General features: G+C 51.8%; 1 protein-coding gene across 1 annotated transcript in view; it reads right to left on the bottom strand.

Annotated features, from left to right (window-relative positions):
- Positions 1 to 16,252, bottom strand: part of KIF7 (kinesin family member 7) — a 295,905-nt gene that overhangs the window by 222,390 nt on the left and 57,263 nt on the right. The gene's annotated exons all lie outside the window — the stretch shown is intronic.

Here is a 16,252-nt window from a genome sequence, read left to right on the forward strand (position 1 = left end):
CCCCTCTGTTCAGGCTGCAGTGGTATTCTTGGACGCCACCAAAGCGTTCGACTCCCTGGAGTGGCCTTACTTGTTCAAAGTTTTGGGTAGGATGGGATTCAGCCGGAACTTTATAACTCTAATTCAGCTACTGTATGACGCACCCAGAGCTAGGGTGAGTGTGAATGGCCTCGTGTCTGCACCCTTTGCCATCTCTAGGGGGACCAGGCAGGGGTGTCCGCTGTCTCCTCTTCTCTTCGCTATTGCAATGGAGCCGCTAGCGGCCAGGGTTCGGCAGCACCACACGGCGAGGGGGATTGGATTTAGCTCCCGTAGTCTACTGATATCGCTGTATGCAGACGACGTCACCCTGTATATCATCAACCCCACTGAAAATATGAACCCATTGCTCCGCGAATTTGTGCGATTTGAGGGATTGGCGGGAGTGTCAATTAATTGGTCGAAATCTGTGGCGTTCCCTCTGACTGACGTGACCGGTCGCCCACCACCGGATTACCCTCTGCGTTGGGAAACAGACGCGGTTAAATATCTGGGCATCTGGATCAGTAGGGATATACAGGAATTGTGGTCTCTTAACTTTGGTAGGGCGGTGGACTGGCTGGAAAGGAAGATAGAGGTCTGGAACAAGCTCCCTCTCTCCCTGGTTGCGAGAATAGCACTGGCCAAGATGGTGGTTCTCCCCAAATTTTTGTATCTTTTCGTCAATATTCCGCTGCCAATGACTGCGCAATTTCACGCACGAGTCCGATCTCTGCTACTGACTATGGTGTGGGCCGGAGGACAGGCGAGAGCTTCCTGGGACTTACTCACGCTCCCACTGCGGCAGGGCGGCCTTGGAGCACCTGATTTGAAGTTGTATTCCCTCTGTGCACAGGCGCAATTTTTACATTTCTGGGTCTTCCCCACTCCCTACCAGCCACATGTGGCGGTAGAGCTAGCAGCTGTAGCCCCGTCGCCGCTACGCGTGGCGCTCTATGGTAAGGTCTCGCGCCCATCGACAGATGTGGACACTGTGGAAATGATTCGCTGGTCCTGGCGCGAGCTACAGCATAGAGCGGGACTCTCCTTATTATATGCGCCGGCTATCCCCCTGCGGGGAAACCCGATGCTACCTTGTTTGTGTGCCAGAGGTGATGCCCTCACTCTCCGCGGGAAGCGCTTGCACACCTTTGCGGATATATATCCTGATGGCACTTTTGGAGAGCTGAGCGCTGGTGAGGACGCCCCACCTGAAACCTTTGCGGACGCGCTTCTATACCACTCTCTTCGGGAGTCTTGTAAGAAACTGTGGCCCCAGTTCCCGGAGGAGCCGCCGACACTCGATGCACTTCAAAACCTACTTTCGAGACCCTCCCCCAAAAAACTAGTGTCCAGACTATACGTTTGCATGCAGGAGCAGGCCCCGATCACTGTACCTGCGGCCAGGCAGGCTTGGGCTGCTGAGCTAATCGATCCTTTGACGGATGAGATTTGGGACTACTGCTGTAGGCAACTTACGGCGCTGTCGACGAATTATCGATTGCGGCTCATCCACTTTAAGTTCTTACACCGATACTATCGCACGCCGGTACTGCTGCACCGCATGGGCATCCGAACCGATGCGTCTTGTTGGAAATGTGGCGGGATGGACGCGACTTTCCTACACGTGGCATGGAGTTGCCCTAGGTTAGACGAGTACTGGTCAGACATATTCGCTGCCATTAACCAAATCCTACACAGAACTGATATACCTTCTCCACTGCTGGGCCTGTTGGGCTATGTTAAGGACACAGAACCCTGTGACAGGAAGTTACATGCGCTGCTGCTCCTATACGCCAAGCGACAGGTGTCACTGCACTGGGGCCGGAGGGCTCTGCCATCGTTCACTGCGTGGGTTAAAGATGTGACTTATGGTCATGCACAGCTCACTCACTACTGGGAGACGATGCCAACCGCTTCTAGGCCCAACGACATCTGGGAGCCCTTCCTGCAATGGACTAGGGAGCGTGCGGACTCGGACGCTTCCGGGAGATCGCCTGAAGTGGGCATCGCGGATGATATGGGGTAGAGGCTTGAGGATGAGTGCGCGCTAGCGCTGCCCTGAGGATTTCTGCCTGTGCCGGTTTGCTTTGAGGCTGTGGTGCGCTTCGCGACCACTATCATCTGGAGCCCCCGACACTACACTGTCTGGCTGCTGCCGCCCTTTCCTGGGGCCACACGACCCTGTGTTTCACCCTGGTACTCCTTCCACCTTCCCCCCCCCCCCACCCCTTCTAGCGGACGGGATCTGGCGACCACCCCGCCACTACCCCTGCCTGTGGTTGATGTCTTTTTATAGTTGCTAAGCACGGGAGCGCACGACCCTCTGTATGTGTGAAGAGATGTGTGATTGTCATGGCAGACTTGCACCGATGTTCGTTGTTTTTTTCCCTTCTTCGTTGTTTGTTGGGGTGGGCTGGGCGAAAAACAGTGTCCGTAGACGTATCTCTTCGAACTGCCGTTCCAACAGGCTGTGGCCTGTTGTCCTCTACTGAGTTACGGGGCAGCACTGACAACTTGGGTTCCGTTTGGTTGTCTACGGCGCTGACAAAATGTAAGACCATTTGCGTGCTGATGTTGAACTGCTTACATACTGCTCCTTACTATATCCTGTGTTTCGAATATGTGCCATACGACCCGCCTGGTTATACCATTGCTTCTGTTTCATGCTGTGTTTGCGATGTCTGCCTGCATAGCGGCCTGCCTCCGGGTTGTTGGCGAGACGCAGTGTAACCTTTATTTGTCATACCAATAAATGTCTTGCACCAAAAAAAAAAAAAAAAGGTGTTAGAGCAATCACAGCGATGTTTTAGAGGAAAATGAACAATTATACATTATCAGAACTTAAGAATTAGGTGTGGACTTGATATAGGGGGAGATATGTATGGTGAAGATAAAAGATTATCAAGAAGGAATTTAGGTTAAAAGTTCACAAACAGAACACTATAGATTCAGTATTGGTTGCCAGGTATTGAAGCAGATGTTAGCGATTCGGTTACAGCATCATAGGGTGTGTCTCAATAGCACCAAGGTACAAAACACAAAAGTGCCATCTCTGCAACTGGTAGAGGTGCATGTGTCCACATGAGAAAAACTGGCTTTCAAATTATTGGTCTACCTGAGGAGCAAATGAGTTGTTAGTTTACTACTGAAGTACAAGATTATGGTTCATAGTGCACTAAGGTGGAATTGTTAAGACTGTCACCAAACAGGTAGTACTATTGTTTTGTAGTAAAATAGTGGAGGTATTGTTTTAGCAAGAAAGCTTACCAAAATGCATTGTAAACGGCAATTGCAACCTATTCATGTCCATGCAAGACTCCCTAAAGGAGTGGTATGGGTTGTCCATCAGTTTATAGCATTTTATGACCCTCACAGTAATGGATAGGTACAGCGTGATAAACATTTTTATCAAAGGGAGTTTTCAATTTGTGTGTAGAATTTGTTTGAAATGGCAGTTAACAGTTACAAAGTCTACACTCATCATTTCAGATCACCTTTTTGCAGATCTCTAACTTTTGGTTACCTTAATTTGAAACTTGTAAATTCCTCTACAATTATATTGTTTATATTTATTTCATACTTTTAATTATACATGTTTATTTTTTTACAGTTTGTTTTTATTTAGTATTACATTTAATTATTTCGTAGTAGTAACCCTACATCTTTTTTCAGCCTTTAACTTTTTGAATAGTTATTCAATTATAATTTGATACTTACTAAATCGTATCAAATCTTGTATGGTGGGTGAGGATTTTCTAAGATCAGCAGAGAATATATGCTGCTATAAAAAATGATCCCACCTTCTCCTTCATTGTAAATTACATCTTAATTGAGGAGTTAGAACTGCCAAAAGCTTCAGGAGGCGTAAACTTCCTCAATATCAGCATATACCAAGATGCATTAAGGTGCAGTTAATCATTCCAAAGGCAATGGCCTAACAACCCAGTGACCACTCTTTGAATTAAACTTGAAGCTTCCCTCACAGATCCTCCAGCATTAACAATTCTACTACCCAAAACCAGAAAACAATGTTTTTTAAACTCATTATCTTAGCATCCATATATAATCAGTGTTAGACTTGGCATCTTTTGGCGTGCTTCCCCAGAGATTTTGCTTTCCAACCTCCTGGTTTCGACTCTGTTTTTGCTGGTGTATTCATTCTGCGCACTTTCCCCACTGCTGATCAGTGGTAAAGTGCAAGTGCTCCTGTTGTAAAATGAGTTATGGATTGGTATTCCCATGATTGGCTTATTTGATTTATGTGTCAGTCCATAGTAAAGTGCACTGCAGGTGCCAGGGCCTATAAATCAAACGCTGTTGGTGGGCTGCAGCACTGGATTGTGCCACCCACACAAACAGCCCGTAAACTGCAACTCTGGCCTGCCAACGCAGAGCCTGTGTGCAGCCTGGGGCTGCCATGTCGTCTTGTCAAGTGCGCACACTTGCCAGTGTCTAAACCTTCCCTTTTCTACATGTGAGTCGCCCCTAAGGTAGGACCAAGGTACCCCCATGGGCAGGGTGCATTGTATGCGAAAGGTAGGACATGCCCTGGTGTCTGTGGCATGTCCTGATAGTGAATTACAGCCTACTTAGTTTTTCACTATTGCAAGGCTACCTCTCCCCATAGGCCAGAGTGGGCAGTTTGATTATAACATCCTATAATCCTAGCTGACTCAGGGAACATGGTAGAAATTCGAGTTTAGTATGCCTGCCTGAACTCAGAATGATAAATGAATATGCTACTTACCAGTATGCATCTGTTCTTGGCATGTAGGGCTGCTAACATTCATATCTTTTGCATTAGATCGCCGCCTAGTGTTGGGTCCGGATGATCGCACATTGTTGTCCTGGAAGAGTCTTCGAAGTATCCTGAGATAGGTGGCTCCTCCCCTGGACTACAGTGCGCATGGGCATCGGCTCCATCCCCAGATTGTTTTTAGCCATTGTGGCAGAGATGGAGTGTAAAGTGTAAAGGATGTCCATGCTAATGATTGAATACAAGAGTATGTCTGCAGCTGCGACAGGCACCGGGGAGGAGGGTGGGCGATATGAATGTTAGCAGCCCTACATGCCAAGAACAGATGCATACTGGTAAGTAGCATATTCAGTTCGAGGCATGTGGGCTGCTAAATTCATATCTTTTGCATAGAATAAATAGCAGTCCCTCCATTAGCGGCGGTTGCCTGTGCCAGCTGCAGAAACCTGAAAAAGTGTTTTGAGAACAGCCTGTCCTACAGCTGCTTGCTGCTTGGAATGTACATCAACACAGTAGTGTTTTGTAAAGGTATGTGGAGTAACCCACGTGGCTGCTCTGCAAATATCTTCCAAAGGAATGTTCCCCAGGAAAGCCATAGATGCCCCCAATTTGCGTGTGGAGTGCGCCCTTGGGGGTATTGTCAAGGTACGTTTTGCCTTTTGATAACATATTTGGATGCACTTAACAATCTACCTGGCTATTCCTGCTTTGGAAATAGGGTTGCCCTTGTGCTGTGGCGCGAAGGCAACAAAAAGCTGTTTTGTTTTCCTAAAGTGTTGTGTCCTGTCAATGTAGTACATCAACGCCCTCTTGACATCTAAAGTATGAAGCATTCTTTCCGCCACCGTTTGTGGGTTTTGGAAGAATGCCGGCAAGTCAATAGTTTGGTTGAGATGAAACTGTGACACCACCTTCGGAAGGAATTTTGGGTTAGTACGTAGTACCACCCTATTTGGATGAATCTGAATGAATGGCTCTTGGATTGTGAGCGCTTGTAGCTCACTAACCCGCCTCAGTGACGTAATAGCTATTAGGAAAGCTACTTTCCACGTTAGGAACTGGAGTTCACACGAGTGCAGTGGCTCAAAAGGTGGTCCCATCAGTCTGGTGAGGACCACATTGAGGTTCCACACCGGAGCTGGCGGTGTTCTTGGGGGAATGACTCGTTTCAGGCCTTCAAGGAAAGCTTTAATGGCAGGCACCCTGAAGACAGAGAGATGCTGCCTATTCTGAAGATAAGCTGCTATGGCGGATAGATGTATACGAATAGAAGTGTACGCCAGATTGCACTTGTAAAGATGTAACAGATAGCAAATGATGTTAGGGATAGATGCATCTAGCGGGTTGATGTTATTGGCTGTACAGTAAATGACAAAACGCTTCCATTTTGCAGTATAGCATCCTCTGGTAGTAGGCTTTCGTGCCTCCTTGATGATGGCCATGCATTCTGGAGGTAGGTGAAGGTATCCAAACTCTAGGACTTCAGGAGCCAGATTGCCAGGTTGAGCTGTTGCGGATCTGGATGCTGAATGTCTCCATGGTTCTGCGTCAAAAGTCTGGGCGTGAGGCGCAGCCTTTGATGCGGCACCACCGAGAGTTCGAGGAACGTGGTGTACCATGCTTGGCGCGCCCACGTTGGAGCAACCAGGATGAGAGTCATCGAGTGCTGCCTTAGCTTTCTTGCCACCAGCGGTATCAGAGGGGCTGGCGGAAAAGCGTACGCAAATCTGCCTGACCAGTTCATCCATATCGCATTCCCCTGCGACTGTGGGTGAGGGAACCTGGCGGCAAAGTGTTGGCATTTTGCGTTTTCGTTTGTGGCAAACAGGTCTATCTCCGGATGACCCCACTGCTGGAAGTACGGGTGGAGTACAGACGGGTGTAACTCCCACTCGTGCATTTGATGGCTGTATCTGCTGAGCAGATCCGCCATCTGATTGTCCTTGCCCGGGAGGTGTTCTGCCATGAGGATAATGTTCCTCTGAATGGCCCACTTCCACATGCCCTGAGCCAGATGAGACAGCTGTGGCGAGTGGGTGCCCCCCTGCTTTTGAATGTAGTACATCGCGGTCATGTTGTCCGTCCGGACTAACACTACCTTGTTGCACAGATGTACAAGGAAGGACTTGAGCGCCATGAAGATTGCCATCAGTTCCAGATAGTTGATGTGCATCTTCTGTTGCTGCGTCGTCCATAGTCCCTGCACCGTGTAAGTGAGCAGATGAGCTCCCCATCCCTGGAGAGATGCGTCCGTTGTCAGGATAATCTGTGGCACTGGCTCCTGGAACAGTCGGCCCTTGCAAAGGTTGTGTGGAGTCCACCAATGCAGAGAGTCGTATGCCCGACTGGTAACCAACACTAGGTCTGTCAATTGTCCCTGAGCCTGCGTCCACTGATTCGCTAAGCACTCCTGGAGCGGACGCATATGTAAACGTGCGTGAGGGACTATGAAGATGCAGGAGGCCATCATGCCAATCAACTGCATGAACACTCTCGCTGGAAGCGAGTGTTGCGGTCTGAACTTTTGGATTAGCGACTGCATGCTGTCTATCCTGACTTGGTTTGGCTGGGCCATGGCCGTCAGGGTATTGATTGTCGCACCTAGAAACTGCCGGACATGCGCCGGCTGAAGATGCGACTTTGAGTAGTTCAACGAGAAGCCCAGACCGTGAAGGAGGTGAATGGTAGTCGACATGTCCGCGGCGCACTGTTGTTCCGACTTGGCTTGAACGAGCCAGTCGTCTAGGTAGGGGTAGACATGGATGTTCTGCCTCCTGAGGTGCGCCGCCACTGTCGCCAGACACTTGGTAAACACTCTTGGGGCTGTGGTCACTCCGAAGGGTAGGACCTTGAACTGATAATGGTTGCCTTGGATAGTGAATCTGAGGTATTTCCTGTGGGATGGGTGTAGTGGAATGTGGAAATAAGCATCCTTGAGGTCCATGGTTGCTAAAAAGTCCCCTTGGTTTAACAAGGGAAGAATCTGTTGCAGTGTAAGCATATGGAAATGTTCTGAAAGTATATACAGGTTGAGGGGACGCAGATCCAGAATGGGTCTGAGAGATCCGTCCTTCTTTGGAATAAGGAAGTACAGGGAATATACCCCTGTGCCCTCCTCCTCCACCGGGACGAGCTCGATTGCGCCTTTTTGCAGCATCACCACTACCTCCTGCTGCAATAAGTGCAAATGCTCTGCGGACATAGGCCGTTGCCTTGGTGGAATGTTGGGTGGAGTGGATTTTAACTCTAGACAATAACCGTACTGGACAAGTTGTTGCACCCACCTGTCTGTGGTGATGTTTCTCCAGACGGGCAGGAACTGCTGTAGTCTCCCCCCGACAGGTGTTAAGTGGTCGGGGGGCAGTGACAGAGAGTCACTGTTTGCTTGGGGCAGAGGAGCGGGAGTTGTTGTTTCCTCTGCCACGTCCTCTGGTGCTGTTTCCTCAGTAACCCCCTTTGTTCTGCTTGGGGTACGAGGATTGTGCTCCACCTCTAGAGAATTGTGATTGTTGACCCATCTGTCCTCTGGTGACTCCACGTGCACCTGAGCGACGAAAATTGTTGCCACGGAACTGTTGTGATTGTAGGGCCCCCATAGACTTAGCAGTTTCGTTGTCTTTCTTAATCTTTTCCAAGGTGGTGTCAACATCTGGACCAAACAGTCTATCAGGATTGACGGGCTGATTAAGTATGGTTGTTTGAATGTCTGGTTTAAACCCCGATATGCGGAGCCACGCCTGCCGTCTCAGCATGACGCTAGTGTTAATAGCCCTAGCTGCTGTGTCTGCGGCATCAAGTGCACACTTTATGGCTGCGTTGGAGATCAGTTTTCCCTCTTCTATAAGCAGTTTGGTGCCCTCTTGAAACTGCGGAGGCAGGTGTTCTAAAACGTGCTCTAGGGTGTCGTAATGCGCCCTATCATAACGTGCCAAGAGTGCCTGTGTATTCGCAATACGCCAAAAATTGGCAGCCTGTGCAGCTACTCTTTTGCCTCCTGCCTCTAGGACTTTTGACTCCTTATCCGGGGGAGGAGCTTCACCCGTTGTTTGGGAGTTCGCCCTTTTACGGGCATTTGCGACCACAAGGGAGTCAAGCGGCAACTGTCCCCGAATGTATGCAGGGTCTGCAGGTGCTGGTCTGTACTTTTTTTCGATACGTGGATTGACCACCCTCGCCCTGGTAGGTTCTTTAAAGATGTCCGCAGCATGCTTGAGGACCCCTTTGAGCATAGGCAGTGTCTTTACTGTCCTTTCAGAGACTGAAAAAGTGTCAAATAGAAAGTCTTCTTCTACTGGGTCAGCATGCATGTCCACATCATGATTAGCAGCTGCCCTTTCAATGAGTGCATGAAAACCTGCAGAATCTTCTGTTGGGGATGCACGTGCAGTGAAAGGCTGTGGGTCTTGCCCCACATTTTGGGTGCCTTGGTCCCCTATGTCATCATATGAATCTTGCTGTGCATCAGGTTCATTGATGGGGAAAGTGTATTGGTCATCTTCACCATATCCCTCACCCTCAGAGTGTTCTGGGGAAGGAGTTGGGCTCCTTCTAGGAGGAGGCTGGATAGGTTCCATCAGTGTTGAAGCGTCCTGAGTAAGCCTTTTCTTCTTCAGGGGGATAACATAGGAGTCCACTGGCTGTGAAGTGATCCTCCTCTTGTAAAGGGTCAATTTGCCCGTGTCTGCGTCGATAAAACGCTCAGAATCCTCCTCTGAGTCGAGTAGTCGACCTGAAAGTGCTCCAGACGTCGAAGAATCCGACTTCTTTGGCGTCGTTTTTGTTGAAAAGGCCTTCGGCGCCTCTTTTGGCGGCAGAAGGAAGAGAAGTTTACTCGCAGGCTTTGCCGGAATGTCCACCGGCTTCTGTGGCAACGGCATCGGAGCCGACGTAGCAGAGGCCTTCTCCCTGATTCTCTGTAGGGAAGAGGCGACGAGGGACGCGTCACTTGCAGCGGCCTTTGGCGCCGACGAGGAGGTCTTGACCTTGCCCTCGGATCCGACGTCCTGTTGGCCCTTCTGAGTCTTGGACGATGATGCCGCAGCCGCCGACCCAGAGTCCTTGGACCGATGCGTAGATGTTCCAGCTTTCGATCCGTGTGATTTCGCTGGCTCCGTCTCCACCACGCGTCCGACTAACGAACTCCCAGTCGGAACCGGAGCCGTGTCGCTGGCTTTGGCGGGCTTTGACGGCGTCGCAGCGGTCGACCCGTGCCGAACTCCCTTTTTAGAGGAACCCTCCTCTGGCGCCGATTTCGACACTGCGGAATCGACAGATTTCTTCGACTTCTGTGGACCGGTGGCCGACGGAGTCGATGAAGCAGCGGGTTTAGGTGTTTTTGGATGGACGGCCGCCATCTTAGGGACGCTCGAATCCATAAGTTTCGGTTTCGATTTAGGGTCGGCCATTTTAGGTGTAGTCGATACCGTAGGTTTCAGTTTCGGTTTCGATACGGCGTGCGCTGCAAGTATGTCCGTGGCCGGGCCTGAAGGCGGGGCCGTGGCTTGCGGTACGGGGTCGTGGGTAAGGCCGACTGGCGATCCCGTGACCCTAGCCTGATCCTCGTAACCTTCGGGGCATAGCTCATCCCCTGAGCTATCTTCCGCGGCCCCATAAACCTCTTCGACGTCCCCTACCTCGTCGACGTATTCAAGGCCTTGACCCACGACTCCGTCGTCGTCCACCGGATCTGCCTCGACTTCCGTCTCGGGCGGGGAGATTTGAAGATGATGGCTCTGGTCCTCCTCTTCTTGGTCGTCGAAGATGTTTTCTGGATCCGGGGCCGCTTGTCTGGCCTCGAGGCGCACCGCGCGCCGAAGCTTGAGTGTCTTCTTTGACCTGAATCCGGCGCAGGCCATGCAGTTGTCCTCGTTATGGTCTGGTGAAAGGCATTTGTTACAGACCGGGTGCACGTCGATATGTGGGTATTTGGACCCACAGAGCGGACAGTTTTTAAACGGACTCCGCTCCATGTCGAAAAGTTGCGGTCGTGTCGCGATGAGAAGGCCTCGGTGTCCGAAGAGTGAAACGACTCCGCTGATTCCGACTCAAAGAGACGGAAGAACCCGAGACCGTGCGCAAACAATACCGACGTAAGGAATATAAGGCCTTTTGGCCCGTAAAAGCTAGTTTTTCTCGGTTCCGACAGAGAGACGTCGAGACCGCATCCGAACCCAATGGCGGAAAAAAACAATCTGGGGATGGAGCCGATGCCCATGCGCACTGTAGTCCAGGGGAGGAGCCACCTATCTCAGGATACTTCGAAGACTCTTCCAGGACAACAATGTGCGATCATCCGGACCCAACACTAGGCGGCGATGTAATGCAAAAGATATGAATTTAGCAGCCCACATGCCCTGAACATATATCTTTTAGTGAAGTTGATTTTAACATTCTGTGTTTGAAAATACCACTTTTAGAAAGTAGGTATTTTCCGACCTAACCATCCAGCCTGCCACTGCTAGCTTGTGTATTGTCTGTCTGGTTTGTGAGAGACAGGGGCTAGAGGAGACTCCAGGAGACAGGGCGAGTCAGCACAGGGCTGAAAAGACCTATCTGCACGGGACCTAGGAGAGACCCTGCCAACTATCGTCCAATCAGCCTAATTGATGCTGGTCAGAAGGTGGTTGGCAGGGTTCTACTGGAGAGGATCCTTTCATGGGCGGAGGAGAATTATATCATTTCCCAATTCCAGGCAGGTTTTAGGGCGTGCACAAGCACTATTGACCAGGCATTTAGGCTGGTGTTACTTTATTGGAAGATAGTAACCATTGGCAAGGGTGGCCTCTACCTGGCCTTTATCGATCTAAAAATGGCGTTCGACCTGGTCCCTCGAGAACGCCTGTGGACAGTTTTGCGGGAGATGGGGTTCCCCCCCCCCCCATCTTGAATCTGTTGGCTCGTATGCACAATGGTAATTATGCGTGCATACGGTGGGGCACACAGGATCAGAAAACGGACAAAATCCCGGTAAACAGAGGTGTTCGTCAGGGATGTGTCCTGGCGCCCACTCTCTTCTCACTGTTTGTTAACGGGGTCGTTCCCTTTTTATCTGATATTGATGCTGATGCCTGACTCTGGCTGGTGTTAAAGTGCCCGCTATGCTCTTTGCGGATGATACGCTATTGGTGTCTAAAACACCTATGGGGCTCCAGAAGCTTTTAGATCGGTTCTCTGAATTTTGTAATTTAAGGGGATTGGTCATCAATACAACCAAAACCAAGCTCCTCTATTTTAACCCTAGCAAGAAAGTCAATTGTACCATTACTCTTGGTGATGTGCCCCTAGAGCGTGTTAAAGTATTTGACTACCTAGGGATAAGGATAACGGACCAACTAAAGTGGCAGCCACATATTGAGAAAATGGCCCTGAATCACAAACGAGTCTTGGGAGTCATTGGGAGGGAACATAGAGCCTCAACTTCCAGACCCATATCACCGGCACTGGAGATCTATTCTGTGAAAGCTATAGGTAGTGCTTTGTATGGAGCAGAGCTCTGGGGCTTCAGTAATGTTGATCCCCTTGTTATGGCCGAAAGAACAAGTTACTTACCTTCGGTAACGATATATCTGTAAGAAACAGTAGTTAGTATTAGATTCCTTACCTTAGAATATCCCCAGGCGTCAGTCTGGATCCGGAAACTTTTGCGTAGCAGTACCCCTGCGCGTCGGTAGGCGTCGTCTGCAGGCGTCCCCTGCGGCTCCGCGTCCGTCGTTGGCATCGTGCGCCGTGATGACGTCGCTGGAGTATATAGACGCCGCCTCCGCGCGCTGACGTCAGTTCTTTGCACACAGCTTTTCCGCGCCAGAACACGCAGAGCCATGTAAGAACCAACACTGGTGCCATGCGAAACTAGGGCCCTGAAGGGGATGACCTTAACCCTATGTATCAGTTCGCAGAACGGGGAGGATGGGTGGGGCGGTAAGGAATCTAATACTAACTACTGTTTCTTACAGATATATCGTTACCGAAGGTAAGTAACTTGTTCATCTGAAAGTAACAGGTTAGTATTAGATTCCTTACCTTAGAATAGATACCCCAGCAATACCAACCCCGGTGGTGGGTCTGCGAACCAATACAGCTTACACCAGAAAGTCCTGGAGGACAGAACGGCCAAAGAAGCCATCCCTCCGGACTTGACTGTCCAGGCAGTAGTGCCTTGCAAACGTGTGCAGCGAGGCCCACGTAGCCGCCTGACAAATGTCCTGCAAGGGGACTCCCCGGCCCAGGGCAGTAGTAGCTGCCGTGGCCCGAGTGGAATGGGCCCTCAGCCCAACAGGAGGCTCCTTCCGAGCCAAAGAGTAGCACGCTTTGATGCACAGGACGACCCACCGAGAGATGGTCCGTTTATGCACCGCCCGTCCCTTCTTCGCACCCACGTAGCCAACAAACAGTTGGTCATCCACCCGGAACTGGCGAGTGCGATCCATATAAAATGAAAGCGCACGTTTTGGGTCCAGACGATGGAGCCGCTATTCATCCTTTGAAGGATGCGGAGGCGGGAAGAAGGAGGGTAAGGTGATGGACTGCCCGATGTGAAAAGCAGAGACTACTTTGGGCAGGAAAGAAGGTCTAGTTCTCAGAACCACCTTGTCTGGATGAATGGACATGAAAGGAGGTTTGACAGAAAGAGCCTGGAGCTCACTCACTCTCCTGGCAGAGGTGATGGCAACCAGGAAGGCCGTCTTTAAAGTCAGGAGACGGAGAGGACAGGAATGAAGTAGCTCAAAGGGAGCACACATCAAGAAGGTCAGAACCAGGTTCAAGTCCCACTGAGGCATCACAAACGGAACAGGTGGATACATGTGCGTGATGCCTTTCAAGAATCTCGTTACAATAGGGGACTTGAACAAAGAAGGTTGATCAGGCAGCCTTAGAAAGGCCGAAAGGGCAGAAAGGTAGCCCTTGATAGTGCCCAGAGCAGAGCCCTACTGGGCAAGAGAGAGAAGAAAGAGGAGAACCTCGGAGAGAGGGGCAGAAAGAGGGTCCACAGCCTTTGCTGTGCACCATGCCACAAATCTGTTCCACCGGCAGGCGTATACCGACTTTGTGGAGGGACGCCTGGCTGCCAGAATCACATCACAAACTTCAGGAGGCAAGTCAAATGGCCTCAACTGTCGCCGCTCAATCTCCACGCATGGAGGTGGAGACTGGACAGGTTCGGGTGGAGGACCGTCCCCTGCTGCTGCGACAGAAGGTCCTCCCGAAGGGGCAGGCGGATCGAGGGACCGACTGACATGCTGAGTAGCTCGGGATGCCAGTACCTTCGAGCCCAGTCCGGAGCCACAAGGATAACTTGGGCCCGGTCGCGCCTGATCTTCTTCAGCACTCTGGGCAGAAGTAGTATAGGCGGAAAGGCGTACAACAGACCGCAACTCCACGCGCGCCGAAAGGCGTCGCCGTGCGAGTGCCGTCTTGGAAACTCCAACGCGCAGAACTGATGACATTGCGCGTTCTCTTCTGTGGCGAATAGATCTAACCAAGGCAAGAAAGAAAGAGGCCTTGCGCCACGTCCGATTTCAGACGCCATTCGTGATCCACCGAACACCGACGGCTGAGTTCGTCCGCCCTGGCGTTCAGAGAACCTGCCAGGTGTTGAACCGTCAGAGTCACGCTCTGACGTTCCAGCCATTGCCAGAGACGCAGAGCCTCCTGGCAAAGGGTCCACTACCCCACTCCGCCCTGCTTGTTGCAGTACCACATGGCGGTGGTGTTGTCCGTGAACACCTGCACTACACTCCCGTTGACAAAGGGGAGGAATGCCTTCAGTGCTAGACGGATCGCCCGCAGCTCCAACAGGTTTATATGGAGCCGGGACTCCGCCGGAGACCAGATGCCTTTGATCTCCGCCTCTCCCAAGTGGCCTCCCCAGCCCTGGAGGGACGCGTCCGTCACAACCACGTGCTCCGGTTGGGGAAGGGAGAGGGATCTGCCTCTGACCCAATCGCGGTCCGTAAGCCACCACTGCAGTTGTCTCGCAGTGCCCTCCGAGATCAAGACATGGTCGGACAAGTTGCCCTGATGCTGGGCCCACTGAAACTTCAGGTCCCATTGCAGAGCCCGCATCCGCCACCGGGCGTGATGTACCAGAAGGATGCAGGAAGCCATCAGCCCCAGCAGCCACAGCGTCAACCTGACCGAAACCCAGGATAACGGCTGAAAGATGGGAATCAAAGCCTGTATATCCCGGACTCGCCGTTCCGGAGGATAAACCCGAAACTGCGCCGAGTCGAGAACCGCTCCGATGAAAAGGAGCTTTTGAGAGGGACACAGGTGTGATTTCGGCACATTGATGGAAAACCCCAGCTCGTGCAGGAGGTCTCCGTCATCTGAAGGTGGTGGACGACTGTCTGGGGCGAGCCCGCCTTCAACAACCAGTCGTCCAGGTAGGGGAAGACTGAAACCCCCAACCGGCGCAGATGGGCTGCGACCACCGCCATCACCTCTGTGAACACCCGTGGGGCGCTGGTAAGGCCGAATGGGAGCACGATAAACTGAAAGTGCTCGTGGCCTACCGTGAACCGCAGGTAACGCCGGTGGGCCGGCAGGACGGGGATGTGAAAATACGCATCCTGCAAGTCCAACGCTACCATCCAGCCTAGCGGGTCTAGAGCAGCCAAGACCTGAGCCAAAGTCAACATCTTGAACTTCTCCTTCCGGAGGAAGCCGTTGACGTTCCGTAGATCCAAGATAGGACGTAGGCCCCCTTTGTCCTTCTTGGGTACCAGAAAGTAGTGGGAATAGCAACCACGCCCTACTTCTGGCCCAGGAACGTGCTCGACGGCCCCCTTGGCCAAGAGGGCCGTAACTTCCTCCTGCAGAAGTGTCAAGTGGTCCCCCGACACACGGTGGTTCTGCGGTGGCATGGCTGGAGGAGTGGTCTCGAAGGGGAGGGAGTAGCCCCTTCGGACGAGCTGCAGCACCCACCTGTCCGATGTGATTGCGCGCCAGCGGGAGTGGTGATGGCGAACCCTGCCACCCACTGGCGTCACATGGGCCTGAAAGCACGGACTAGGAGGATTTGGAGGCCGATGCTGCGGGGGGAGGTGTGGTCTGACCTCGCCGTTGTCCCCGACCGCCTCCACGGCGGGTTCCACGGCCGCCACCGCATTGAGAAATGTGTTGCGGCGCGTGGCTGGCAGCACGTGTGGGACCGCCCCTTCCTTGGCCACGAAAGGAGCGAAACGAACCCGTTTGCTGGCGCTGGGTCGAGAGACCCAAGGACTTGGCCGTGACCCTGGAGTCCTTGAAGCGCTCCAGCGCGTGGTCCGCTTTGTCGCCAAACAGGCGACTGCCATCGAACGGCATGTCCATCAAGGCATTCTGGACATCTGCCGAAAAGTTGGCGGACCTCAGCCAGGCGTGGCGACGAATCGCCACCGTCGTGGACATCGCTCTGCCCAGCGAGTCGGTCGTATCAAGACCACACCTGATGGAGTATTTTGCTGCGTCTCGGCCTTCAATCATAGCCTTGCCGAG

The sequence above is a fragment of the Lissotriton helveticus genome, chromosome 3_1, assembly GCF_964261635.1.
Source record: "Lissotriton helveticus chromosome 3_1, aLisHel1.1, whole genome shotgun sequence".
NCBI classification, from domain to species: Eukaryota; Metazoa; Chordata; class Amphibia; order Caudata; family Salamandridae; genus Lissotriton; species Lissotriton helveticus.